Genomic DNA, 15,814 nt, shown 5'->3' with positions numbered 1-15,814 from the left:
AATGTCTACCTATAAGCATTTTCCTAGTAGTAGCTAAACCTAAATATTTTAATAATGATGAAGATCTTAAAGTGATTGGTGTGACTCCTATTGAATCTTTGTTTGCTAATATAAAACTTGATAAAGAAGGGATTGGAGATGAATCAACTTTAGCTAGAAGGCGTCCCAACAATTTGGAGGGTGGTGATCTTAATGAAAAAATTGATTAAAGTGGGATTGGAGAGGTCAAAACTTTAAATAGTGATGAACCCACTCTTTTGGATTTCAATTACTTTAATTATGACAATTGTTCTTTGATTGAGTGTAGTTCCTTGTTACAATTTATTCTTAATTCACATCACTCTTATAATCAAACCAAGGCTTTTTATAAACATATTGTTGATGCTATGATGAAATATTTTGAAGAAAAATTTGAATTGGAAGTTTCAATCCCTAGAAAGCTTAGTGATGAATGGGAACCTACTGTTAAGATATAGATTAAAGATTATGAGTACTATGCTTTATGTGATTTGGGTGCTAGTGTTTCAACTATTCCAAAAACTTTACGTGATGTGCTAGGTTTCCATAAACTTGATGATTTGTCTTTGAATTTGCATCTAGCGGGTTCCTCTATTAAGAAACCTATAGGAAGGATCATTGATATTCTTATTATTCCAAATAGGAATTATGTGCGCATAGATTTTATTGTGCTTGATATTGATTGCAATCCTACATGCCTTATTATTCTTGGTAGACCTTTTCCTTAGAACGATTTAGGCAATTATTGATATGAAAGAAGGAAACATTAGATTTCAATTTCCATTAAGGAAGGGCATGGAACACTTTTCAAGATAGAAAATTAAGTTGCCATATGAATCTATTATGAGGGCTACTTATGGATTGAATACCAAAGATGACAATACCTAGATCTATGCAATATGCCTAGCTAGGGGCGTTAAACAATAGCGCTTGTAGGGAGGCAACCAATTTTATTTTGTGTTTTTGTTTTTGCTTTTATTCTTGAATAAGTATGCAATATTTATTTTGTAATAATTGTTCTTTAGTGTTTTAAGTTCAAGATATCTTTCGATATTCAGATAAATCGGCCGATTTATCGCTTATCGCTGTCTGACCGATAAGATAAACCGGCCGACAAATTAGCCGATATGGCGATAAATCGGGCGATATGCTGATAAACTGGCCGATTTACCCCTTATCTTGGGTCAGCCGATAAGTTCTCGATAAGCGATATCCCCAACATTGGTTTTAATTAGTGTTTGTGCCAAGTAAAATCTTTGGGATGGTTTATGGTGATAGTTGATTTGATTTTGCTGAGAAACAGAAACTTTTGCCAAGTAAAACTTATGCAAAATTACTTCTGAAATAATTGTGTTTTAGTGTTTTATGTAGTGTTTGTGCCAAGTAAGACCTTTGGGATGGTCTATGGTGATAGTTAATTCGATTTGCTGAGAAACAGAAACTTTTGCGTCTAGTAGCAGAATTTTGAAAATTCACAAAAGTGACGAAAAGTTCTGAATTTTTTACAAAAGATTGATATGCAAATAACCAAGGTCATCCTAAGATTTTAGAATTTTTAGAGTCACAGAAGTATAAGAAGTATTTGGATTACTACAGAGTGTTCTGTTTTTGACTGATTGTGTTTTCTATGCATTGCTCTCTTATTTTGATGAATGTATTGGTAGTATCAGGGGGTATGATCCATGGTGAAGTTGTACTACGGTGGATATAATGCCAATATGAATTTAGAATGAGCTCGCAACAGTACCTAAGTGGTGACTTGCTTTAATTATACTAATGGAGCTCATGAGTTTTTTGTTGAGTTTTGTGTTGTGAAGTTTTCAAGTTTTGAGTGAAGTTTTGATTGACTACGGAATAAGGAGTGGCAAGAGCCTAGGATTGGGGATGCCCAAGGCACCCCAAAAAAATATTCAAGGACAACCAAGCATCTAAGCTTGGGGATGCCCTGGATGGCATCCCCTCTTTTGTGTACAATCCATCGGTAAAATTACTTGAGGCTAAATTTTCATTCACTACATGATATGTGTTTTGCTTGGAGCGTTTTGTGATATATATCAGTCTTTACTTTATTAGCTTTTTAGTTTTCCAGAATCATCCTTGCTATACACACCTTTTTTAGAGGGACACACATTAATCGTGAGTTTATTAGAATACTCTATGTGCTTCACTTATATCTTTTGAGCTAGGCAGTTGCTCTAGTACTTCACTTGTATCTTTTTAGAGCACGCCGGTGGTTTTATTTTGAAAAAATTATGAACTCTCATGCTTCACTTATATTATTTTGAAAGTCTTATAAATAGTATGGCAATTTGCCTAGGTTATGAATTTAGTCCTAATATGATGGGTATTCAAGAGGGATATAATAAGAACTTTCATGAAGATCATTGAATATATGAGAAGTTTGATTCCTTACATTTGTTTTGACATATAAAGATGGTGATATTAGAGTCCTGCTAGTTGGTAATTGTGGTTTAGTATGAGTACTTGTGTTAAGGTTTGTGATTCCCGAAGCATGCACGTATGGTCGCTAGTTATGCGATGAAATTGGAGCATGATTTATTATTGATTGTCTTCCTTATGAGTGGTGGTCGGGGACGAGCGATGGTCTTTTCCTACCAATCTATCTCCCTAGGAGCATGCGTATTAGTACTTTGTTTCGAGAGATAATAAAATTTTGCAATAAATATGTGAGTTCTTTATGACTAATGTTGAGTCCATGGATTATACGCACTCTCACCCTTCCAACTTTGCTAGCCACTCTAGTACCGCGCAACTTTTGCCGGTGCATTAAACCACTTTATACCTTTCCTCAAAACAGCCACCATACCTACCTATTATGTCATTTCCATAGCCATTCTGAGATATATTGCCATGCAACTTCCACCGTTCTATTTATTATGACATACACCACAATTGTCATATTGCTTTTCATGATCATATATGAGGCATTCATATAGAGTCATATACTTGTTCTAGTATCAAGTTGAAATTCTTGAGTTGTAAGTAAATAGAAGTGTGATGATCATCATTAGAGCATTGTCCCATGTGAGGATAGGATGATGGAGACTATGATTCCCCCACAAGTCGGCATGAGACTCCAGACTTCAAAAACAAGAGGCCAAAGAGCCCAAAAGAAAAAAGAAAAAATAATAAAAAGAGGCCAAAGATCCCAAAAAGAAAAAAATAAAAGAAAAAATGAGAGAAAAAGAGAGAAGGGACAATGTTACCATCTTTTTTCCACACTTGTGCTTTAAAGTAGCACCATGTTCTTCATGATAGAGAGTCTCCCATGTTGTCAATTTTATATATTACCAGTGGGAATTTTTCACTCTAGAACATGGCTTCTATATTTCAATGATGGGCTTCCTCAATTGCCCTAGGTCTTTGTGAGAAAGCAAGTTGGATGCACACCCACTTAGTTTTGTTTTGAGCTTTCATACACTTATAGCTCTAGTGCATCCGTTGCATGGCAATCCCTACTCGCTTGCACCGATATCAATTGATGGGCATCTCCATAGCCTATTAATTTGCCTAGTTAGTGTGATCCTCCTTTTTGTCTACTACCACCTTCTATTCCACCTATAGTGCTATATCCATGGCTCACGCTCATGTCTTCCGTGAAGGTTGAAAAAGCTTTAGAACATTAGTAGTATGAAATAATTGCTTGGCTTGTGATTGGGGTTGTGCATGATAAATAATCTGTGTGATGAAGATGGAGCATGACAAGATTATATGATTTTGTAGGGATAAGTTTCTTTAGCCATGATATTTTGAAAATACATGATTGCTTTATTAGTATGCTTGAAGTATTGTTGTTTCTATATCAATATTAAACTTTTGTTTTGAATCATACAGATCTGAATATTCATGTCACATAACAGAAAGATTACTTGATATACATGTTAGGTAGCATTTCACATCAAAATTCTGTTTTTATCATTTACCTACTCGAGGACAAGCAGGAATTAAGCTTGGGGATGCTTGATATGTCTCCAATGTATCTATAATTTTTTTATTATTCCATTCTGTTATAGTATCTATCTTGGATGTTTTATATGCATTGTGGTGCCATTTTATATCATTTTTGGACTAACTTATTAACCTAGTGCGAAGTGCCAGTTGTTGTTTTTTCCTTGTTTTTGTCTTTAGCCAAAAAATCAATACCAAATGGAACGAAACTTTTTGATGATTTTTCTTGGACAAGAAGACACCCAAGAAGCTTTGGGAGTGGGGCGGAAGAGCCACGAGAGGGCCACAAGCCCTGGAGGCGTGCCCTAGGGGGGGGGCACGCCCCCCAGGCTTGTGGGCCCCTCGGGACTCATCCTAACCCTATACCTAGCTCCATAAATACCCAAATATTCCCTGTATACCAGAGGGCACACCAAAAATACTTTTCCACTGCCGCAAGCTTTTGTTCTCGTGAGATCCCATCTTGGGGCCTTTTCCGGCACTCTGTCGGAGGGGTGTTGATCACGGAGGGCCTCTACACCAACCTTGCTGCCCTTCCGATGATGTGTGAGTAGTTTACCACAAATCTACTGGTCCATAGCTAGTAGTTGGATGGCTTCTTCTCTATCTTTGATCTTCAATACAATGTTATCCCTGATGTTCTTGGAGTTCTATTCGATATAATCTTTTGTTGTGGTGCGTTTGTTGAGATCCGATGAATTGTGGGTTTATGATCAGAATATCTATGAATATTATTTGAGTCTTCTCTGAACTCTTTTATGCATGATTAAGATAGCTTTGTATTTCCCTCCGATCTATTGATTTGGTTTGGCCAACTAGATTGATCTTTCTTGCAATGGGAGAGCTGCTTTGTGATGGGTTCAATATTGTGGTGCCCTCACTGATACGTCTCCAACGTATCTACAATTTTTGATTGTTCCATGCTGTTTTATTATCAACGTTGGATGTTTAATAATAATTTTATAGTCATTTTATATCATTTTTTGGTACTACCTATTGACATAGTGCCAAGTGCTAGTTGCTGTTTTTTTCCATGTTTTTTACATCACGGGAAATCAATATCGGACGGAGGCCAAATGCAACAAAACTTCACGATGATTTTTTATGGACCAAAAGAAAGAAGTTGGGCCCTGGTTGCACCTGGTGGGAGTCCCGAGGAGGGGACAACCCACCAGGGCGGGCCAGGAGGCCCAGGCGCGCCCTGGTGGGTTGTGCCCACCTCGGGTGCCCCTCGACTGTCTCTTTGCTCTATAAATACCCCAAAATCCCAGAACCCTAGAAGCATCGACGAAATATTCATCCAGCCGCTACAGAGTCCAGAACCACCAGATCCAATCTAGACACTATCTCGGAGATCCATATGATGTAACTCTTTTGCGGTGTGTTTGTTGGGATCTGATGAACTTTGAGTTTATGATCAGTCATATCTTTTTATATCCATGAAGGTTATTTGAGTTTCTTTGATCTCTTATATGCATGATCTCTTATAGCCTCGTATTTCTTCTCCGATAGTTGGGTTTTGTTTGGCCAACTTGATCTATTTATCTTGCAATGGGAAGAGGTGCCCGGTAGTGGGTTCGATCTTACGGTGCTTGATCCCAGTGACAGAAAGGGAACCGACACGTATGTATTGTTGATACTAAGGATAAAAAGATGCGATCTATATCTAACTCAATAGATAAACGGATCTTCTCTACATCATGTCATCGTTCTTAATGCATTACTTTGTTTTCCGTGAACTTAATACACTATATGCATGCTGGGTAGCGGTCGATGTGTGGAGTAATAGTAGTAGATGCAGGCAGGAGTCGGTCTACTAATCTTGGACGTGATGCCTATGTAATGATCATTGCCTGGATATCGTCATAATTATTTGAGGTTCTATCAGTTGCCAATAGTAATTTGTTTACCCACCGTTTGCTATCTTTCTCGAGAGAAGCCACTAGTGAAACCTACGGCTCCCGAGTCTTCTTCCTCATTTATTTGCTTGGATCTACTTTTCCTTTGCATTTTTATTTAGATCTATTAAACCAAAAATACAAAAATTCTTTGCTGCACTTTATTTATTTGCGATATATTTCAATCTACTACAATTTTCTGGCATCGTTACCCGAAAGGGATTGACAACCACTTTAACACCTCGGGTTGCGAGGTGTTGTTATTTGTGTGCAGGTGTTGTTCATGTTGTGTTGCTTGGTTCTCCTACTGGTTCGATAACCTTGGTATCTTCACTGAGGGAAATACCTACCATTGCTGTGCTGCATCATCCCTTCCTCTTTGGGGAAGTACCGACGTAGTCCTAGCAGACAGGAGCTTTTCTGGCGCTATAGTCAGAGAGACATCACTCACCCAGTGACAGAAGGGGTAGCGAGGCACGTATTTGTATTGTTGCAATTAAGGATAAAAATATGGGGGTTTTATCATATTGCCTGGATCTATCCTTCTACATCATGTCATGTTGATTAAGGCGTTACTCCGTTCTTGTTAACTTAATACACTAGATGTATGTTGGCAGGAGTCGGTCTACTTGTCATGGACGTGATGCCTATATTCATGATCATTGCCTTGGATATCGTCATAACTATGCACTTTTCTTTCAATTGCTCAATAGTAATTTGTTCACCCGCCGTATGTTTCTTTCAAGAGAGAAGCCTCTAGTGAAACCTATGCCCCCAGGTCCATTTTCTATCATATTATTTTCAGATCTATTAAATCAAAAACACAAAAATACCTTGCTGCAACTTATTTATTCTACCTTATTTCACACTTTTACTTATCTTTTATACCTATCTCCATCAAATTGCACTCTTGCTAGTGACGGTGAAGGGATTGACAACCACTTTTTCGCGTTGTGTGCAAGTGTTTGTTAGTTTGTGCAGGTGCATCTATTGGGCACTCGTGTGTTCCTCCTACTAGATTGATACCTTGGTTCTTAAATGAGGGAAATACTTACCTCTACTTTGCTGCATCATCCTTTCCTCTTTAAGGCAAAATTCAACGCAAGCTAAGGAAGTAGCAGTCTCCCATGCTTTCTTCGCCGAGTTCTTTCCGGCGAGGTGCTGCGGCACATCCTTTGGCATGGCAGAGTAGATCGCCGTTAATGCCTGGCTGAGGTTCTGGATGGACATGAGCAGACCGAGGTTCTGGATGGACATGAGCAGGGGGAAAAGGTGCCCTCGATGCCCACAGGGCAGAGCTTCGAGCAGAGCACGAGGAGCGGCAGCCATTTCAGCTGCCCGAACAACTGGGAGACGCTGTTACGGATCATGTTGAAAAAGTAATCTGGTATGCCCATCTTGAGGTTCAGCCCGGTGACCAGCACCAGGTCGATCATCCCAGATATACAGGCCAACAACTGGCTCCATAGTTGTAGGTCGTGGAACGGGTAGTCCTTGAGCAAGTTTTGGTACAGCAGGACGCGAGCAGTGAACCGACTGAACCTATCAAACAATAGATGAGACCATGAATCCCCACAGAAAAGAAATGCAAGGTCCCATCCATCAGCATCCGAAGAACTTTTTTAGCAGAAGGAACTACCTCTGAAAATGCTAGTCCAGAGCTCGAATATCTGTTCTAGAAGAACAACCTTCCTTGGATGTCTGTCAGGGCTCATCATGAAGCACGGGAACATGTAAACACACGACCTCCAGACTTGTGTGCACTTCAATGTTGCCCACATTGATTCAACTGCCATCCATCCATGTTCATAACTGTATGTGCCATCTTCTGAAGCTTGAGCTCACCTGGTTGTACTCAAAATCCTTGGTTGCTCCTCCTTCACAAGAATCCCAGCCGAAAATACGAGTATGGAGGGGATGATCAACAAGCCGAGAGCCCCCTGAATGGAAAGATCAAATGCTTGGTGGTTGCGCTTGCGGGACAGACCAACGAGCCAGCCGTAAGGGGAGGTGTTAGCGTTCTCACCGTCGTTTCTAGAATCCGGGGTGTGGGCTTGAGATCTCCATGTCCACTAGCGCAGAACCGGGCTATAGCACTGGTTCATAAGGGCCTTTAGTGCCGGTTCTGCAACCGGCACTAAAGGGTGGGGACTAAAGGTCCCCTTTAGTCCCTGTTCTGCACGAACCACAACTAAAGGCCCACCACGTAGCGCAAGCCCCCGCGGTGGTATGGGGGACCTTACTAAAGGTTTTTTTTTGGAATTTTTGGAATTTTTTTTTGATTTTCAATTTTTTGAATTATTTGACGATTTAGTCTCTAATCACCCCTCTTAACTGCTCAAGTGTGGATCACTTATTCCAAATCATCTAAGTTCCCGGCCGGTCACCCATCCTCTCACTACTACAGCCTGAGCACGCTTAACTTCGGAGTTTTATTCCCCCTAGTTTCCAAGTCGGCACTTGTTGTTTTGCTGACAATAGTAAGCTGTCAAACCTATTAACCCTCAGGAGTTTAGCTTGAGCATTAGGTCACAAGTTTCACCGTTTGAATTTGAAACTATTATCCTAAAAACAATAATTATTTAGTAACACTAATATTTCTTGAATAAGAAGTTTGACCACAGTTTGACCACATTTGACCAAAATTCAAAAAACTGAAATAATTATTTAGTAACACTAGTATTCTTGAATAATTATTTAGTAACACTAATATTTCTTGAATAAGTAGTTTGACCACAGTTTGACCAAAATTCAAAAAAACTGAAATTTGAGCATAACTTTTTTTCCTTTTAGAGTTTGAGAATTCTAAAAATTTGCAAACAGGCGTACGGAAGTCAAAATCAAATGCGGATTTTCGTGCTGAACATTTTGATATATTATACTTTTTTTTCGACATCGTATGCAAAAGATATAGTCGTTTTACTTTTTCATCACACTTTTTTGCAAAACATGTCCAAATTTAAGTTTTTAAATTTTCCTAACTAGTAGATGTAGTAACATAACTACATCTAGAAGGATTTTAATTTTTGAAGTTTTTTTTCATTTTCTTTTGTTTTTTTCAAAACTGAAATGGCGATAGGGGGGGGGGGGGTGTTAGAGTTTGAAAATTGGCCTATAGTGCCAGTTTGTGTCTCCAACCGGGACTGTAGGTTAAGACTCCTTTAGTGCTTGTTTGTGACACAAACTGGTATTATGGGCTAGACCATTGGTACCGGTTTGTGTCACAAACCGGTACTAAAGGGGCTCGTGGGGCCCCGGCCTGACGCCAGCCTGCCACCACCCCTTTAGTACCGGTTACTAAAGGGTCAACACAAACCGGCACTAATGCATAGCCCTTCGAACCGGCACTAATGGTCACATTAGTGCCGCTTTAGTTTTAAACCGGGACTAATGTGCTTCACATTAGGTCCTTTTTCTACTAGTGGTCCATGGGGTGTTTTTTCGAATCTATCGAGAAACCATCATGTTCTGTCGAGAAAGAATGAATGTCCGAGCCATTGCTTGCTGATCCAGAGAGAATATACAGGCGCAGCCGTGCAGGTGTAGTAAGATAAATTCTTGCCAAATTTCTCAATTTTTGGCTTCATTTTCCTTGATATAAAAGCTTTAGGTGGTGCGGTATTATGCAAAACTGGTTCAAGCTTCAACGTCGTCACGTGTACTACTGTATTCTAAAGAAAGATCACATGCATTACTTGTCTTGAGCACCAATATGGCATATGTCCTCAACATACAAACACCACCAAGCATAACAATCTCCCCGAATGTTCTAGTAGGAGTTCTTGAAAACCTGTTTCATATAAAAGCGCGACCAAATCAAGCAACATTTTTTTGTCTCCAAATAAGGGTTGCTTTCGCAACAAAAGACCAGAAAATGAAATAAGTGCTCACTTTCTTCAACTCTTGTATTAGCCCCTAATCCCGTCTCTAGTTTGCTGCATTGCCCTTTACATGAAAACCGCTTGAAGAAAAAAAATGTAAGTGAATTACGAACTTAGTTGTCTTGCTCATTATAGTTGAGTACCAATCTTCTCATATCTAGCTACTCAAATCAGTACAGAGTATCATTCTCATCAGGAAGAAGATGAAAACTACAAGGTGTGTACACATACGACTCCCTCACTCTAGGCGGGGTAATATATTGTTCTCCCCGTGAGGGGGAATGGTGACCCAAGTACTGGAGCACCTTGGTGCCCAAGAAGTAAGCGTAGACCCCACCATCGCATAGAGAAGCCAAGAAAGCAATCTCCTTGTCTGGATAGCACCCTGTATGGTCCAACGAACAAGCCCAGTAGCGTTTACTATGGTCATCATCACCATCGCCTTCTCCTGCAAGAGGAGTAACATCATGATCGTCGTCAGAGTCACATTCATAATATCCAAGTTTCGCTGGTTTGGCATCCTCATGATCTAAGATCCAAGACTGGCACATATGTTGGCGTTTTTCGTGCAATAGATGCCTCATGGGAGTTTCAATATCAACATAATGCACCATCTCCCACACCGGCGGCGTCCCATGGGATGCTTCTAATTCTTCGTTCAGTGTCCATACTTGGAGCCAAGACTCCTTGTTAGTTGTGGTGTAGTAGACCCCCTTACCGGACTTTCTTAGATGCGATGATGCTTTTAACAGTCATGACTCGTCATCCCTAAGAAATTTTGGGCATTTTATTGCTAGGTACTTTACCGTCGATAGTGAGAGTCTACACAATATCATCCAATTTCTTGGTTCAGCAAACAAAAGGTTTTTGTGTACAAAAAATTTATTACTCTGCCGAAAGCAATCTAAAGCACTAGATGCTAGCAACAAAAGATTTTAATTCATGTATCTCATGACGAAATCACCAAGACATTCGATGTAAAGAGAATTCCTCCTGTAGATGGTGTAGCGACGACGAGGCAAAACAGGATGTGTCACGCGAGGTGACCATTGATGCATCCACATTCCGGCCACGTTACCTACGGCGTCATCTTTCCGGACAAACGTCCTTGCTACTTCTTGAGCTTGCAATGAGTTTTTCCATGAAAAGAAAAGGGTGATGCAGCAAAGTAGAGGTGATTATTTTCATCACTTAAGAACCAAGGTATCAATCCAGTAGGAGGAACACACAAGTACCCAATAGATGCACCTACACAAATTAACAAACACTTGCACACAACGCGAAAAAGGGGTTGTCAATCCCTTCACGGTCACTAGCAAGAGTGAGGTCTGATAGAGATAGGTATAAAAGATAAGTAAAAGTGAACATGCATCTAGTGTATTAAGTTCACAAGAACGGTGTAACGCCTTAAGCAAGATGACATGATCTAGAGGGATAGATCCAAGCAATATGGTATAAACCCCATCTTTTTATCCTTAATGGCAACAATACAAATACATGCCTCGCTATCCCTACTGTGACAGGGTGAGGACACCGCAAGATGGAACCCATGACAAAGCACTTCTCCCATTGCAAGAAAGATCAATCTAGCTAGCCAAACCAAATAAATAGATCGGAGAGAAATACAAAGCTATCTTAATCATGCATAAAAGAGTTCAAAGAAGACTCAAAGAATATTCGTAGATAATCTGATCATAAACCCACAATTCATCGGATATCAACAAACGCACCGCAACAGAAGATTACATCGAATAGAACTCCAAGAACATTGTATTGAAGATCAAAGAGAGAGAAGAAACCATCTAGCTACTAGATATGGACCCGTAGGTCTGTGGTAAACTACTCACACATCATCAGAAGGGTAGCAACGTTGGTGTACAGGCCCTCCGTGATCGAATCCCCCTCCGGCAGAGTGCCAGAAAAGGCCCCAAGATGGGATCTCACGAGAACAGAAGCTTGCGGTGGCGGAAAAGTATTTTTGGTGTGCCCTCTGGTATACGGGGAGTATTTGTGTATTTATGGAGCTGGGTTTAGGGTTAGGAGAGTCGCAAGGGGCCCACAAGCTTGAGGGGCGCCCCCTAGGGCGCATCTCCAGGGTATGTGGACCTCTCGTGGCTCTTCTGGCCTCCTCCCAGAGCTTCCTGGGTGTCTTGTCCAAGAAAAATCGTCAAGAAGTTTCGTTCCATTTGGACTCCGTTTGGTATTGATTTTCTGTAAAAGACAAAAACAATGAAATAACAACAACTGGCACTTGGCACTAGGTTAATAAGTTAGTCCGAAAAAGATATAAAATAGCACCACAATGCTTATAAACATCCAAGATGGATAATATAATAGCATGGAACAATAAAAAATTATAGATACGTTGGAGACGTATCAAGCATCCCCAAGCTTAATTCCTGCTCGTCCTCGAGTAGGTAAATGATAAAAACAGAATTTTTGATGTGGAATGCTACCTAACATGTTTATCAAGTAATCTTTCTTTTATGTAGCATGAATATTCAGATCCATAATATTCAAAACTAAATGTTAATGTTGATATAAAAATAATAATACTTCAAGCATACTAGTAAAGCAATCATGTCTTTTAAAAATATCATGGCTAAAGAAAGTTATCCCTACAAAATCATATAATCTTGACATGCTCCATCTTCATCACACAAAGTATTTATCATGCATAACCCCGACGACAAGCCAAGCAATTGTTTCATACTTATAATGTTCTAAAGATTTTTCAACCTTCACCCAATACATGAGCGTGAGCCATGGATATATCACTATGGGTGGAATAGAAGGTGGTAGTAGACAAAAAGGAGAAAGAAATTCTCACACCAACTAGGCAAATTAATAGGCTATGGAGATTGATATCGGTACAAGTGAGTAGGGATTGCTATGCAACAGATGCACTAGAGCTATAAGTGTATGAAAGCTCAAAAGAAAACTAAGTGGGTGTGCATCCAACTTGCTTGATCATGAAGATCTAGGGCAATTGAGGAAGCCCATCATTGGAATATACAAGACAAATTCTATAATGAAAAATTCCCACTAGTAATATATGAAAGTGATAACATAGGAGACTCTCTATCATGAAGAACATGGTGCTACTTTGAAGCACAAGTGTGGAAAAAGGATATTAACATTGTCACTTCTCTCTTTTTCTCTTATTTTTTCTTTTCCTTATTTCCTTCTTTTTTATTTTTGGGCTCTTTGGCCTCTCTTTTTTTATTTTGGTTTGGGCTCTTTGGCCTCTTTTTTATTTTAATTCCAAAGTCTCATCCCGACTTGTGGGGGAATCATAGTCTCCGTCATCCTTTCCTCACATGGGACAATGCTCTAATAGTGATGATCATCACACTTTTATTTACTTACAACTCAAGAATTACAACTCGATACTAGAACAAGTATATGACTCTATATGAATGCCTCATGTATGATCATGAAAAGCAATATGAAAATTATTGTGTGTGTCATAATAAACGGAACGGTGGAAGTTGCATGGCGATATATCTAGGAATGGCTATGGAAATGCCATAATAGGTAGGTATGGTGGCTGTTTTGAGGAAGGGTATAAAGTGGTTTAATGCACCAAAGAAAGTTGCGTTGTACTAGAGTGGCTAGCTAGCCAAGGTGGAAGGGTGAGAGAGTGTATAATCCATGGACTCAACATTAGTCATAAAGAACTCAAATATTTATTGCAAAAATTTAGTAGCCCTCGAAACAAAGTACTAATACGGATGCTCTTAGGGGGACGGATTGCTAGAAAAAGACCACCGGTCGTCCCCGACCGCCACTCATAAGGAAGACAATCAATAATAAATCATGCTCCAATTTCATCGCATAACTAGACACCATACGTGCACTCTTCAGGAATCACAAACCTTAACACATGTATTCTTGCTAAACCACAATTATCAACTATTATGACTCTAATATCACCATCTTTATATCTCAAAACAAATGCAAGGAATCAAACTTCTCATATATTCCATGATCTTCATGAAAGTTTTTATTATATCCCTCTTGAATACCCATCATATTAGGACTAAATTCATAACCTAAGCAAATTGTCATATTGTTTATAAGACTCTCAAAATAATATAAGTGAACCATGAGAGTTCATCAATTTATTGAGAATAAAACCACCGCTATGCTCTAAAAAGATATAAGTGAAGTACTAGAGCAACTGCCTAGCTCAAAAGTTATAAGTGAAGCACATAGAGTATTCTAATAAATTCATGATTAATGTGTGTCCCTCTCAAAAGTTACATATTATGTGGTGAATAAAAATATAGCCTCAAGTAATTTTACCGATAGATTGTAGACAAAAGAGGGGATGCCATCCGGGGCATCCCCAAGCTTAGATGCTTTGTTGTCCTTGAATATTTCCTCGGGGTGCCTTGGGCATCCCCAAACATAGGCACTTGCCACTCCTTATTCCGTAGTCCATCAAAACTTCACTCAAAACTTGAAAACTTCACAACACAAAACTCAACAAAATACTTGTGAGCTACATTAGTATAATAAAAGCAAGTCACCACTTAGGTACTGTTGTGAACTCATTCTAAATTTATATTAGCATTATATATACTGTAGTCCAACTTCACCATGGTTCATCCCCCCCCCCCGATACTACCCATAGATTCATCAAAATAAGAGAACAATGCATAGCAAACAGAATCTGTCAAAAAACAGACCTGTCTATAGTAATAGACAAACCTCATATACTACTGTAACTCTACAAATTCTTAAACATTAGGATGACCTGGGCAGTTTGTATATCAATATTGTGTAAAAAATCATAATTTTTCATCGCTTCTGTGAATTTTCAAAATTTTGCTACTAGACGCAAAAGTTTCTGTTTCTCAGCAAATCGAATTAACTATCACCATAAACCATCCCAAAGGACTTACTTGGCACGAACACTAAATAAAATACTAAAACACAATTATTTCAGAAGTAATTTTGCATATTTATTCAAGAACAGAAGCAAAAACAAAAAACAAAAAATAAAATTGGGTTGCCTCCCAACAAGCGCTATTGTTTAACGCCCCTAGCTAGGCATATTTCATAGATCTAGGTATTGTCATCTCTGGTATTCAATCCATAGTAGCCCTCATAATAGATTCATATGGCAACTTAATTTTTTTCTTGGGAAGTGTTCTATGCCCTTCCTTAATGGAAATTGAAATCTAATGTTTCCTTCTTTCATATCAATAATTGCACCAATCGTTCTAAGGAAAGGTCTACCAAGAATAATAGGGCATGTAAGATTGCAATCTATATCAAGCACAATAAAATCTATGGGCACATAATTCCTATTTGCAACAATAAGAACATCATTAATCCTTCCCGTAGGTTTCTTAATAGAGGAATCCAGTAGATGCAAATTAAATGAACAATCATCATGTTTATGGAAACCTAGCACATCACTTAAAGTTTTTGGAATAGTTGAAACACTAGCACCCAAATCACATAAAGCATAGTACTCACAATCTTTAATAATGATCTTAATAATAGGTTCCCATTCATCACAAAGCTTTCTAGGGATTGAAACTTCCAACTCAAGTTTTTCTTCAAAAGATTTCATCATACACTACAGAAAAAATACACTTCCGTGATGATACGTGTTTGTCACAGTAGGTCGCGTTTTTTTATCATGCATGTACATCCATGATAAATTTATGACAGAATCAAGATAGTCATACCTGTACTGTCGTAGAAGTGTTCCATGACATTACCAAAATTATCATCACGGAAGTGTCCACTTCCATGACGATAAATCGCGCGTCACAGAAGTGCTTTCGTCAAGGGTGACCGACACGTGGCATCCACCGTAACGGAACGCCGTTAAGCTATCGGGTCGGGTTTTGGATCCGATAACCCGTTAACAGCCACGACCCATGGGGATTTTCCACGTATAAAATCATCATTGGTAGGAGGAAACACGTGTCGGCTCATCGTTGGGACAAATGTCATCCACTCATTGGACAGAAGGCGCCTATGATACGTCGACACGTGGCTGGCCCAACTAAAGGCCCACAAGATTTT

Source organism: Aegilops tauschii, chromosome 4 (genome assembly GCF_002575655.3).
Source record: "Aegilops tauschii subsp. strangulata cultivar AL8/78 chromosome 4, Aet v6.0, whole genome shotgun sequence".
NCBI classification, from domain to species: domain Eukaryota; kingdom Viridiplantae; phylum Streptophyta; class Magnoliopsida; order Poales; family Poaceae; genus Aegilops; species Aegilops tauschii.
This window is presented reverse-complemented; position numbering follows the sequence as displayed.